The sequence below is a fragment of the Prenolepis imparis genome, unplaced genomic scaffold (assembly GCF_030444845.1).
Source record: "Prenolepis imparis isolate NDT839.2.m4 unplaced genomic scaffold, iyPreImpa1.0 SCAF_15, whole genome shotgun sequence".
Lineage (NCBI taxonomy): Eukaryota > Metazoa > Arthropoda > Insecta > Hymenoptera > Formicidae > Prenolepis > Prenolepis imparis.
In genome coordinates, this window is record NW_028141173.1 from 389,697 (window position 1) to 404,841 (window position 15,145).

A 15,145-nucleotide genomic window follows, 5' to 3' on the forward strand; every position below is an offset into this window, starting at 1 on the left:
TGGCTCAATAATGGCGGTTGCTAATCACATAACTGCCTGCTTTAATATCTCACGCATCTTTTCATAGCAATTCTTAATCGTCCGACAATCGAAGAGGTGTGGCTTAACATCGCGAACGGAAATATTTGGTTCTTATTTATTAATAACACTATAAGAATCACATAACAATTATCCTCGTGATAACAATCAATTATTTTAAACTATATACTGACGTAGCAAATTACGCGCACTTGCATCTAAATATCTCGTGTGCGTCATTATTGTCCAAAACTCATTTATTTATTTTTATTTTTTTCTTTAATTTAAGCCCGAAAATTTGTTGAAATGCAATAGTTAGAATTATTGCGAGTTGTTTGCAATTTTGTTTTTTTGGAGGTGATTTTATGATTGTTTGAAATTATCTGACACTGAGCAATTGGATCGAACTTGCCCGACTATACTGTATCGTCGGAGAATCAGTAGTATGTTTTTAAATTGCACGAAACTTCTCTCTCCACTTTTTTTTCCCTATAATCTTGCCCTGACGTATGCATATCCGTGCATTATGACCTATGCATTTACTCTGCAAGAAAACTTGACTGGCACGTTTAAAATGGATGGCCGCAAAGTTTTGAAAGATTTCAAGTCGAGAAAGTTTCGTATTATACGCGTTGTATGTAGATTCCCGCATCTTTTTTCATCCCGCCGGATAGTTTGTTTCCGTTTGACGAATTCTTATCTAGAAGAATGTATAAGGGAAATCCTTGGAAAAAGAAGATAAAGAGAGGAAAAATATTCAAATATTCTGTGACTCTATGTATAATATATATTTTCTCAGACTATATATTTTATTATTCAGATTGTTGTTAGTTTTTATTTAAACCGGCTTTTTCTCTGAATAATCGAGAATAATAGCAAGTATGGAAAAACTTCTAACATGCAGTTTCACGATTTTTTTTGTTTAATAAAATGAATCCGTCAAAAACAGAAAAATACGAAAATAAGGTAATACAAATAATTTTTTGCGAGATATTTATTAATACTCACAGAAGATTTAATTTTCTTTGTAAAAGAATAAGGATTTCGACTTTCACTGAATTTTGTTTTAATTATATAGAGAGTTATTTTTTCTCTTTCTTCTTTTGTAAGGATATGTCGGCAAAATGCTAAACAACATGCGACAAGCCGCGACCATCGCTTTTATAAAGCTCTGTAACATTTTAAAAACCCTCCTGTTTACTCTTACCCTAAAAAGGGTTAAAAAATTTGACCGGCAACTCTCCAAGAGTTGTTCTTGCATGAAAATGAGATAATACGACCGAAAGGAATTTCGCTGCTTTACAGAAGCGTCGAGGGAGATAATTTTGTACTTTTTATCTTCTCTCATCTCACACACACATATAGAATACATAAATACAGGTATATTCCAGTGTCACATTCCAGGGTGCCGACCTAATTGCAAAGCACACCCCTTCATTTATTTTGGCCAACGCAATTAATGATGTTCTAGTCGCCAAGCGCCACAAAGCTAATTAGAATATATTTCGTTAAAAAGTAAAGTGTGAGGGAATTTGTTAAATTTTGTTTCGCAATTATTAAACGTTTCCGCGCAAAGTGTTAGGTTTTTACATTCTATACTCTATACTATACGATACGTAAATGTTAATTTCCACGCTGGAAATGAGTTTTTCAACAAAACGTTTCTGCGGCGTCACTTGTCAATTTGCATTTTGCGTATCGATCTTTGCGGGCGCGCAAATTACTGCATCAGAGTGCAATTTTTTTTTCTTATTTGACGTTTCAAAACGTCGTTATGATTTACAAATGATACACGTCATTTCCACGGCGCATTGGAGAGTGTTCGCATTTCTCTTTACGTATAATGCTAATATAAAAAAGAACCGTGGACCATAATCATCGCGGAAGAATCTAACGAGCAAGTAATGGCTTACTTCACGATAATGATGAGAGCACACGAATGTGTATGGATCTGTTTCGTATGTTACTACAGAATATCGTAACCTGCTTATTGTACGTGTGCTTTCGTTCCAACTTTTGCAAGAGCAATAGTCGTGTTTTTCATCCCACGATTATATCGATCTATCTTCGTATTATATATGAAAGCCATTATAACGATTGTATAACGTCTCCTATTACGAGTTACTAACGATCGATCATAGATTTATGATAGGTCCTCTCCTCACAACTATAATATAGATTGTATGAATTATGTATAGAGAATCTTTTAAGCAAAAATATTGAAATATAAAATTTATTCTTAACAAAATAAATATAAAATTGTTTCATACATTTTTATTTATTTTTTTAATTAATTTTTAATTCTGTTAAATATTGATATCTGAAGACTGGCTGTAATAAATTATATAAAATGAGTATCTCCACCGTATTTCGAATACGTCAAAGATGCTTATATTTCCCTCAGGTAGAAGAAGGGATCTTAAATTGATGGTGTAGGCCTTAGGGTATGTATATGCAATATGAATAAATTGTCTCGCGCGGTTACTTTACGATTTACGATAATGCATATGAATATGTTTGGAGGAGCGGTGCGGATATAAGGATGCACTTCCTGTTATATGATGAGCGACTGTTTATAGTACACCATCACACACGGTGACCCAGTTAAGGAAAATGTTTTGATCCTAGCAGCTATCGCGTATTATACTTAATATTTTGAATGCAAAACTGTTAGAAATCTTTTCCCATAAACCGCGGATCACATAATTGCAATCTTTATTTTTCTCATCATTTTTGTGCGCAAGAAATGATGTGAAATGGTATTTATTTTCGCGACATAAACATGGTTGTTTCAATTCTCAAATATAAACGTGTATATCTGAAGAGTAAAGAGATGTCAGATTAAGAATTCGTGACTTTATGTTTCACGATTAAGCAATTAGTTAGGCAGATCTCTACAGGCAATAATGTTGATGATTGATATAAAATATTTTTAAATATAATAATTATCTTGCAATATTATTTTCGCTCTGCTAAAAAATTTTATTTTAATATTTATGACACAACTAGCATATGATTGAAAAAACTTTATATAGAAATATTTTCTATGTCAATCGGGCTTAATCATTTATCGTTTGTGGCATTGAAGGCCGCAGATGCTGTACGATTGAGTTTCAACTGTGGATATAGGACAGTGACCTAATTGTGGTAGGACAGCCGCAATTCGATCTTCCGAGACAATTAAACGACAGATTTTGTGGGTTCGTTATGGAATATGGAATATCTCCTCCAAACATATTCATATGCAATATTGTGAATATAATGGACTTGTTAATGGACTTTACGCCAAATCGTCATTCTCGGAGTTGCAAACAATGCAATTAATAGTTTTGATTTTATTAAATTTTATCGAATGTATATACCCTGCTGCATTTTACGGAATTCAAAAGTTGAATGATTATCAGCCATTTTGTTTTAATCGTACACTCTGCATTTTCAAATTTAATTATAAATTTTTATTTGAGCTTATTCCGATCTTTTGTTACGTCAACCTTCAATTATAATTTTTATTGACAAATTAATTTAAAATTTTGACAATTTTCAAAATTCATGAAACTTTGCGAAACTTTAGGCGATCGAAATAATAATTAATAAATTTAAGTGTCAAGCGATATATCGATTAATTTAGATTATAAATTATATTGATGGTTATGACATAGGATAATGGATGTATACTTAAATAGGCTTCCAATTGCGGTATATGCTGGTGACCTAATTACGACATCCGGAATGTTGTGACCTTTAGAGATAATTAAGCGGCCAATTTTATAGTTTATGAAGTGGTTTATATATCTCAATTTAAGAAACTCCTTTTGGAAGTGCTTATGAAAAAGAAATACGCGTCAACATGTACTTTAGACTTTACATCTAAAAATCGATATACACATATATACATACAATAATATATTTATATAGGGAAATATGTGTAAAAGGGGCACATTTGAATAATTTAAATCTGCTGTATCGCAGTAAAAAAGTTTTCTGCGTTCTTCAGAAATGCAAAAATGTCACTCTCGAAAAATATAAAAAACTTTGAAAATTTTTCATTATGATATGCATGATATTATTTAAATCTGCTCTCGTTTTTAAAAATATTCTCCCTCGTTCATGATTCACAAGTGTATAACAGCAATAATGTAATTTAAAGATTTAACCATAGCTTTTTATATATGCATAGTCACATTTGCATAAATGCGTGTTTAACTTTTCATTTTTTTGTTTTTATAAATAAGCTTGATTAAATCGCTGTCTCTGTAAAATTCATCATAATTCATAAGCATTTACACTGAATACGGGAAGTTGGTAAAAATATGAAACTCTAACAAACAGGGCCATCGAATTACAAATCTCGAAGGATGAAGAGCTCTGCATGAATCAAATATAGAGAAAAATTAATGATTTTATATCCGTAAAGAATTCATTTTCAAAAAGAAGGGTCTACATGTGTTCATTAATTTTTCACCAATCGCTACGACATTTCTCCTTGTAACGTGTCAAGGTACGATCGATGTCTGACCTATGTCGAGCAAGGATCGCGGATTAAGTTCGAGGATGCGACGCGCATTTTGCCTTGAAAGTAATCGCCTGGCCGAGCGTTCATCTCCGAGAGAGCGCGGCCTTTAAATTGATCTCCTCCACCGTGACCTAACGTCGGTGACCTAATTGCGGTCTACGGTGTTTCGATCCTCCCGGATAAATTGCGTCCGCGCCGCGCAAGACAGGAGTCCCTAATTCAGCCGATGCCTCGGAGGCTTCGTGGAAGTTAATCTATCCGTATTCGCCGCTCGGCCACCTGATGGAAAATGCAGGAGAGCGGCGGCGTTCCATGTTGTAAATGTTTTAACAGGACTGAGTGCCACGGGGTTACATCACGACGGCGGCGGCGGTGGTGGCCTCTTCATGCTTAACCAGCTGGGAATTTTCTGACATTCTCATTCCGTTCTCCTACTACATCCGGCTTGTGTGTTTGACGTCTCGAGATTACGTTTTTTCTCTCTCTTTCTGCACGAAACTGCTACCTGGCGTCAACTACCTGGTTCTGGGTATCATTAACTTTGCCACGTGATGTGATTTATGATAAGTAAGAGGAAAGGTCAAGAGAAAAACGGTCACGGTCCATCTTGGTGTACCATTATATTAACAAAGAAATGTTCTCAAAGAGCAACCTTAATTTCAAGGATAATTAAATTCATATCGCGCTTGTCTCGTCCGACGTTTCAAAAAAATCGTCTGTATTCGCGAAAGCGTTTTAACACAATAAAAGAATCTGATTGAAAGAATTTCAAATCGAGGTATCTCCGCGTGGGACGAAATAAATTAGGATGCTGTCATAAATCGATCCGCGTGGAAAGGTCTTTCGCGACAGTTGTTCGATGAATTGAGAGAGAAAAAGAAGAAAAACGAGAGGTTACTGAATTTTAAAGGCATTATCGATAACGCAGTTTCTATTTGCTCGCATATCATTCACGAATGCGAAGCGGCCGTCTGTTTTTGAAGAAAAAAAAAAACGAGAGAAAGGAAGAAGACGTCCGTGTCCGATGAGGAGATGGTAAGGATCATAAAAGAAGCGAGAGAATTCTCGAGCAGAGTGCATGCATCTGAATAATTGAAATTCAACCGCGACGGCCTCTCGTATTCACCGCATCGTATCGGCCTTATAATCGACGAACATTTTATTCCTTTCCGCGATATGAGAGATAAAAGCCTCTTCTCTTCTGCATCTTCCACTCTCGCGCTTCTCACAGTGCATCTCACAGATATTACTCACAGATATTTTTTTCTGCTTTTTTATTTTATATTACGAAGCCTCAATGTATAAAAGATAAAAAAAGCTTGAAAAAAATTTTTTTAAATGCTTGTTTCTTCGAAAAAAAATTATTACTTTTCTTTTTAGAGAGACATAATATTATTTTTTAAATATGACAATGAATATTATTTTTATCTGCAGGGGAAATGTACACAAAAATATTTATCTGCAGACGTGCTTTTGAATTACTTTGCCTCGTGAATTATACATATTTTGAAATGCTGTATCACAAGAATATTCTTATGTGATCACTTCTAATTGAGTGTTATATTTTTACAAAAATGCGACACACTCATCCGATAACGAAGGAGACGAGATGGACCAATGAAAAGAAGAGAAGCTACTTGAAATCCGTCGAGAATTTTTACGCGAACAGAAGGAAACGAAGTAACGTAGCCGGTGAGAGATAGGATGAAAGCACGAACGAATAAAGACAAAAGGAAAGGCACGATTCGGAGGCCTTTCCGTCGTCCCGTAAGCTTTCTTATTCTTCTGCTCTCTCTCATCCGGGCGCGCCGAGTTACGTGCTCAGAAGTCCCGAGTAGCATCGACTGCTCTCAGGCCAGGAGTTTCGTTTCGTTCGAATCCCAAAGGGAGCCAGCTTCTCTCCCATTCGCGGTCTTTACTTCCGCCGCCGTCGATGAAAAGGATATATTCTTTAGTTTAGAAATATATACGTCATTCTATGCTCAGTACATCTCGCATCGTCTTGCGAATGTCTACTCAATTCCTTTTTTTTCTTTCTCTTTCCGGAATTTTGTCACGCATTCTCACAAACTTGATAAAAGTGAGCCAGTAACGTGACACAAAGATTTTTCTCGATACCATCATTGCAGAGATCGCACGTCGCCAAGTGATCACATATATTGCGCAATAATATATTTTAATTATGAATTTTTATTTTCCATCTACAAAATTTATTTTTAATAATTTCCGTTCTACCAACAGACATTGTCATTGGAAAATATAAATTTTATTTTTATTTTAACATTTTATTAATATTTTATTTACAAAAAAATTCTGTGTAATTTCTCATTATTATAATAACAAGTAAGGAAAACCGAAGTGTGCGTCACATGTAAAATCAATAAAAAGAATTTATGGAAAAGGTGATAAAATACGTTAATACTTAAATAAAGTCAATGCACCATATATAGTGATACTCGACGTAGTGTGGGATATATATTGGTGGTTTATAGTCAATCTTCTCACTATTGGATCTATCAGACGACGCACTTATTCCAATCGAAAGGACTGAGATGAGGTCAGACGTGCGTTAAATCCCACCCGAAAAAGCTATACGCGATTTCGTTGAAATATCGACAGTTTTCCATAATGTGTGAAATATGTTGCGAATAAAAAGAATAAGTTATATAACCTTGTTTAGTATCATAATTTAATGTTAATATCTGAAGGGTCATATCAACTTTTTCGCGCGCGCGCGCTTTATACTTGTCCAATTATTAATTTCATTTATTTTAAATATTTTTATTCTTAAAAAAATGGCACTTGTATGTACATTCTCATGCACACCCTCTGTCATACTTCTTTCTGTGCATTCACTCACTCTCTTGTTCAAATATCGGATTTTTATATGTATACACACATAATATCACGTTTAATGAGATTTTATGATTAACTCATGCAAAAATATGTGCAATATTTTTAAATGTATGTATGACAGTTATTATTTAATAAATATGTAAAATATTTTTCTAAACATATTCTATTTTCATGAAATAATATCGCAAAATATTTTTTTTAAATAATCTTGTAAATGTCTCATAAAATTATCATATATGTAAATATTAAATGTGTCTTACGTAAATAATTAAATAGTAATGTGTGATTAACTTATAATATATACGACTGATTTAATATTGCAAACATTGATGCACTCGTTGAAGATTTCAAAAGCATTGATTATAAAGTGTACCTTCATAATCAACACTTTAGTAAAATATACGTATTTGAACTGCTACGTTCAATATAATGAATACAATATGTTGTCCACAATTTAATAACGTGATCATCCACAATATTATAGAGTTCCCAATCTAATTTGTACGAATACCCGTAAAGTGATTATAGCAGCTCATCGACAGACTAATCGAAAGGTCACACATATACGTGGTATATTTATAACATATATTGGACGCATCAAAGCTCTTGCATTGATTTTTAATTACATTATACATTAACGCTATAATTGTAAAAATTAATGGAATTTCTACCAGTCTCGTTTTGTAGAATAATTGCTATGTCGAGTGTGTATGAAACTCTCTTCTCTTCCTAAAACTTTTTCAAAATTCACTCTCTGTGTGATTTCAATAAAAAAAACCTTGTAATTAATATTCATCTGGATATGTGAGTGAAAATTGTGATTGACTTAATATAATGAGATTAAAGCGAGCTTTTTATGAAAACGTTTAAAACACCATTTTCTGTGAATTTTATATTAAGTTTGCTATCTAGGGGAAATAAAGATTAAAAGTTGAAACGTGAAAGGATTAAGACTTTAGACCACGTCACCAATTCGATCATAAGTTTGAAGAATTCTAGCGAGATTATAATAAGCAGATTGTGAAGTTGCTTGTTCATTTTTGTCATGGAAAATTTGACAGACTCACGTTAATCTGACGCAAAGAGTATGCCGTATAGTTGCGTGGAATGAGAAAATTACCGAAAACGGAAAATTAATTACTGCAAAGAAATTTTACGTGAACGAAATTCCAAGATTCGTAAACTTTATCGTAAAAAATCGATACTTTGAAGAGAATGTTCCGGTAAAATTATTTGAAACATTTACGGAAAATTTAATCGGCGATTGATAACGAAAATTATCTTCACGCCGAAAACTTTAATTGTAATGTTTTAAAATAGATAAAATGGAAAAAAATAAAACTCTGATGACTAAATTCAATAAGAAATTAATTTGAAGGTATCATTACTTTTGCGTTATATAATTTTCAAGAAATATAGTTGGTAACAAATTTGTAGCTTTTAAGCAATAAAATTTATAATTAATTATCCGTTTTTTATATTGTTTTTCTACAAAATTCTTCCTATAGAAATGCATACATCACATAAAATGCAAGTATCTTTTTCAGGAATAAGGAGGCTACTGTTTGTTATAATATCTTTTCAGATTTATAGATTTTTTTATAAGTTTGGAGTGAATTTTATTCACTGAAAATTTAACGAGAGAACTCACAATCTTTTCAATATTAAATGTTGTGATGATTACAAATTAATTAAAAGCCCAATAAAATATCAGATTTTATTTAAAATTAAATTTAGATTAAATTTCCATTAAAATAAAGACCATTTCAAATTGAAAGATTAATAATGGCAGGAATATCGGAAAGGATTAAAATTATATCAAAATTGTAATTACACAGCAATATGTATATAAGAATAAACCCGTAAAAAATATAGATAAAGAAATGTAAATAATGATATATATCTTTGATATGGATATAAAAAATCCCTGAATATATAAGATATCTCTAAAAATAAGTGCCATATATAAAAAGATACTTCAATATATACAAAGATAAAAATAATAAATTTTTATATTTATATAAATTTACTAATTAAGAAACACATGGATCAATAATTAAACAGTTATTGTTCAAATACAAATTTAATGTCATTTATTTTAAAAGTAATTCTACTAGACTTAAACTCCAAACGCGCGTTTCGCTTTTTTTCAAAGTTCTCAAAGAAATATGTCATGTGTCTGTGCTAAATTCTACAGTTAAATTTGCTTCTGTTAGAGATTTCTACCGTGACTATTAAAAAAAAAATATATATAAAAATTGGATTTGCTACTCCGTGGAAACAAGCTGCGTAAATATTGATACCGATGTTTGCACGAGCGAAGCAATAGCGATCGCGCTTGATGTTATCCGAGGCACGTTTGCGGCAGAGTAAACGGAACAGGCGAGCGAATGGCGAAACACCACGCAGCCGGTGTTTCTTCAGCATCGAAGAAACAGACCATCGACGAAGTCGATATCGCAGCTCTCTGCTTGCCACCTGTAGTTACTTACGCGCCTCGTGTCACGTCATACTCTTATCAGCATTCGCGTATTTTATCTCTAAAGAACTGCAATGCAAGGTACATAGAGGTATCGCGTGACAGCTGAAATTTCTATCCGGCATATGTCAAAAAATTCAAATGCCATGGATATTGTGTCCGCGAATGTATGGCCTTTTAAAGTTTAGTCTATACCTATTTGCTGAGCACTTTGTATATACATGAGCCGTTTATTTTGTCAATGAGTAAGTGCTTGGTCAATAAGGGTGTGTATATTTTAAAGATATTTTAATTTTAAATTAAAATTAATTATAACGTTTATAAGTTTAGATGCATAATTAAGAATTTAATGGAAAACCGGTATATAGAAATAAAACCGGCCTGAAATAAAAAGATTTATAGAATAAAAGTTGAAAGAAAAGTTAAATTAATGATTTCTCAAAGAATGTGTGTGTGTGATTTAAACGAGAACGCCTTATACCTTATATATAATTAGATGCAAAATAAAAATCTTGAGAATATATTAAAAGTTCTCTGAGAATATATTAAGCGAATTCAAACACGTGGAAATATCGAAGATTAAATTATGAAAATAATTCCCTTAAGTAATAAAAAAACATTCTCACTATAATTTTTTATAAAAGAATTAAATTCTTATATATAATTGTCACATATATGTATTATTTTATCATATTAATTCCCTTTACATACATTTCACTCGTATAATTTCTTAAACCTCATCAGAGTCATACATACACATAGACATAATGTACTCGCAGATACTCCCGCAAGTACAAGGAATTCGATGACTGAGAGATGAAAATGTAGGAAAAACAGTTTTCCACCATCGTTCTCGCGTATTTTCGACTATCATTCGTCGGTCGCTATTTAACCTTTACTGACCTTAGAAAAGTGCATTCGTTTCGCGGGACATTTATGCGCATACCGGTGCATAAATTTAATATGAATGTAAAAGTCTCAACTCTCTCTCTTACCTTTTTCGGTGTCTTTTCCTCGGCAGAAACGTCTTGTTGTACAAAGTGACTCCAGACTCGTATTAGTCGCACTAGAACACAAAAATTTGCAAAGAATTAAAAATAACGGATTTTTATATTTGACAAACTATAAGTCTAGTCTAGTTACTATAAGCAATCGTCTGCTCTAATTAGCACACATCGTAATAGATGTTAAGAGCGTTAACGATTCGCAGACAGACGATCGTTCAACGACAACTCATATCCTTATAAATTAAATCCTTTCAAGAATTATTGTCGTAGAATAAAACAAAAAAAAATCATTGACACTTGTATCGTTTAATTTGTCAGAAACTTTCACGCTGCAATGCGTGTTCCCTTATTGAGAACACAGGAGCATCCGTTTCTCTCCATATATATACATCCTGCCGGAGGTAAAGACAAAGAGAAATTGACGTCGCGGAGGAGGTCGAAGGAGAGGGTTGACGTCGCCGAGAGAAATTCCGCTGCGAGGACTGCAGTTGCAGCGACGTTCGGTCGCCGACTCGGAGATGAGGGGGGAGGTGCTGGACCGGGGGTCGTTGGGGTGGTTGTCGGTCCAGGGGGATGAGGAAAGACCGCACCCACCCCGGTTTATCGACCGGGTTACACCCTTAGCCGGCGCTCTCACAAATTTCCCTCCTTACCTGCGCTTCCCCTTTCTTCCTCTTTCCGCTCTCTCGCCCCCTATTTTTTTTCATTCACGCGCTTTCTTTCTGCACGGTGCACCGAACGATCAAGTGCATTATATGTTCGAGTTTCAGCAATTTCCGCCGCCAAGAAACGCCGGCCGCTACAATATTCGCAGACGATTACATGACAAACAATCAATCTAGTTTATTAGCAAGAGAATTTGTAAAACTCAACGTTTCGTAGTACTTGTACTTTTTACGGAAAAATCGTAAAAATTTTGCGACTTTGAATAAGTAGAATCTTTGTTATATATATATAAAAATTACATTTAATATGCAATTTTATAAGTTTGAATTTTTATACCAAAGAGATTGCTCTTATTACTCCTAAAAGATTTTACTGCAATTTTCATTATAGATTTTAAAACAGTAAAATAGTTGTTTAAAAACAAAATCTAGGAGATATGAGAAATGGATTCTTAGCGAATTTTTGATAACATATAATCCAAGTAAATTATTCAGTAAAGGTTGCTCCAACGTGACTTCTTTCGACTTGAAAATTATATATACCTCTATAATTCTTTCTTAATTTAATATCTTCTTAAATGGAGATATTGCGACCTCTCCAAAATAAGGTTTGACTCTTTGCTTGGAAACTTTTTAATCGAATAGTAATCCTTCTAATTCAGTATATATGTTAAAAAAATTATTAATTTCTTAAAATAATTTCTTATTTTATATTTTCCTTCTTTCTTCTTTTACATAAGCTCTGTACGTAATATTTTATCAGAAAAATGCAACTATCTCTTTCTCGTGGGAGATGCTTTTTTTTAGATTCGGGGATAAAGTTTCTTCCTAAACGTGCATCCGAATAAACATTCTGTCTTTATACGTCCCTTGGTTGCATAACGTTTGTCCCCTTTAATGTCCCTACTGACGAATTCTCGTTATTGACACGGATTTCCCGCGAGATACGATTGTCATTTGAACTAGTAGTATATACCGCATATAATAATGTGCGATTAAACATCGTCCCGGAATCATGGGATATTTCTTTTATGACAAATTTCATGACAAATTTATGTTGATGCCGTAATAATTTTCAACAATACTATATATACTGACTGTAATTTTATAATATTTATATTAAACAAGCACACACATACACACACAATTACTTTGAATTTGTAATTGTGCAAGAATTATTTTAAATATAATATTTTATATATTATTATAATATAATATTTATATATAATATTTAATATAATATTTTAATATTATAAACATGGAGACAAATACTTATTTTTTTTATTTCTGGATTGCGTTAATCCCTTATTAACCTTGTTCGCTCTCTCGAAAGTCTGGGAGGAATTTTCGTTACTATAATAGATATAAATTTTAATAATTTGTTCCAGAACGAAGAAAACTTATATTTCGTTTCGTGCTATCTATTTAAACCCTATGCGCGTAATTGTTGCGGAACAACTTTTTCTGACGAGACACCACCACCTCTCATCACCGCAGTTTTACGCCGGTCGCTCCTCTTTAGTCTTTCTTTCGCGCTTTTTCTCATCGTCTGGTGACGTCTAGCGAGAAAAAAAATCTATGTCAAGATGCGCTAGAATAACGAAGCACCGTGATGCGTTTTTCCAGTTGGGCGAGTATTTATCTCGCACGCAAATTATTCCTTCTTTCTCGGGTTTCGTTGTTTTATATATAATATATGCATGGGGCTACGTTATATTATATCGTTGCCTCGCCGCTTGAGATTTTTAACCTTTGCTCTTTTTTTGTTTGTTGTCTTTTCGGTTAAAATATTTAAGAAGCAAATTTAAGACAAGAAAGAAAGAAAGAGAGAGAGAGGAGCACACTTGATAATGTTTTTTTAGTAACAATAATATATTTTACATAAAAAAATATTGAATTTAATTTTGAAACACACATAGATACATTATATAATTATTTTAATTAGATAATTTTTTTAGTCGTATACTCTAGTGTCACATTTGTATCTTTGAGTTAATCATATTTTCAAAATAATTGTGATAAAAACATAATACTTTAATTCATATTTAGTTTGTTTAATAATCATATTAGCAGGCTTGAGTGTGTGTATTATTTATTAATAAATCTTTCTCTTGTACAATAATACATACATTAATCAGATTTTCAGGAAAATGGATGAAAATCGTGGATAAAATTAAATTTATATCTAAAGTTTTAAAATATTTTAAAAAAGAATTACTATAGAGGAGTTTAATCCAAAATAATCATTTAAATATGAATTAAATAAGTTAATTAGGTAATAATTATATATATGCTAGAATCATATATCAAAGCTAATAGAGTTATTACTTTATATTTCACGAGAAAGTTATTTTATAGTATTAAATTACGAAATATTTCATTATAGAATTATATTATCTGTGGAAAAATATGTAGAACTACGTGTGTCAACATTTCGAAACTCTTTTGATGGACAAGAAAGTTAACCACGCAGTGCAAAGAGAGGTAGGCGTTTTACGCTCAAATATTTGAATTTGAGTAGCGTTTTAAAGTTAGTTTTGGAAAGCATCGGCTCAAAAATCTATCCGCCAGTTCTCGACAAGCGGCGTTAACCGAGTTTGAACGTATTATAATAGATTTCTCGAGTTTGTCGTGATCAGTTAATTCTCATGTTCCCATTTTGGTTCAACGTCTATACCAAGTCGAGGACATAGCTGCAACTTTGCAGCTGTTCACAAACTGCTCGGTAACTTTAGAATACGTGCATTCAACATATGGGATGCGATCGGTCTACAATCCAAGATGCGAGGATTTATAACAGCTCACGATCCACGAGATATTAGTTTGACAAAATCGATTATTTTTACCTAAAAGTTATTTCTTGTGATTCTTTATGCATTTTGATTTTTAGATATTTCGATATTATTCTTCTAAAAATTGATTACACATTCATATTTGGTAATAATTTCTACATGTTATAAATAAAAAAAATACAACCCAAATAGGAAATCGCTCGTCACAATTAAACGGTTCATGTTCGTGAAATAATTTTATGCGAGCGCACGTGAGAAGTTTACATTGGAGGGAAGGCACAATTCTCGTTTGCTAACCGTACACAGCTCGCAATATAACTGCAAAATGTAAACGTAATGACGTGCAAAATAAAATATAGGTCGGTTTCGTATATACGGGGGGAGCGCAGTCGTTTATAAAAACAGTTACGGGAGAATAAGTGTTCTTGTTTCGAGAAATAAAAGCGACGTTTATGAAAATGAAAATTTCATTATTGCAGCACTTATTTATACTAGGCTCTACGAAAAGATGTGTCTGACATCGCGTTAAAATAAAATACCGTCCATTTGCAGCTATTTTATTTCAACTGATGTCGTTGGAGAAATATTGCAGAATGCATTTAAGGGCCAGATCAATTTCGTGCAAAATTCACGTATAGTCGAACGTAAACCTAATGTTGTCTTTTGCTTTAAACGAATTAATCTCGCTCGTGTGACGTATATGTCTATGCTATGACGTGATCTGTCGTCCATATGCGTCTAATTCGCGCAAATCGTAGAATAATCCGTGATGAAAAACGTCGTAGCATTTCTCTCGACCACGCGCGTTTTTCACT

General features: G+C 32.9%; 1 protein-coding gene and 1 long non-coding RNA gene across 25 annotated transcripts in view; one reads left to right on the forward strand and one right to left on the reverse strand.

Moving 5' to 3' along the window:
- LOC145946103 (uncharacterized) overlaps positions 1 to 15,145 on the forward strand; it is a 198,757-nt gene that overhangs the window by 43,696 nt on the left and 139,916 nt on the right. The window lies entirely within an intron of this gene.
- LOC145946110 (uncharacterized) overlaps positions 1 to 15,145 on the reverse strand; it is a 112,715-nt gene that overhangs the window by 39,165 nt on the left and 58,405 nt on the right. Inside the window, exon 7 of the long non-coding RNA XR_014426983.1 lies at positions 10,862 to 10,932. This is a non-coding gene — a long non-coding RNA (uncharacterized LOC145946110). The remainder of the gene's footprint in view (positions 1 to 10,861; positions 10,933 to 15,145) is intronic.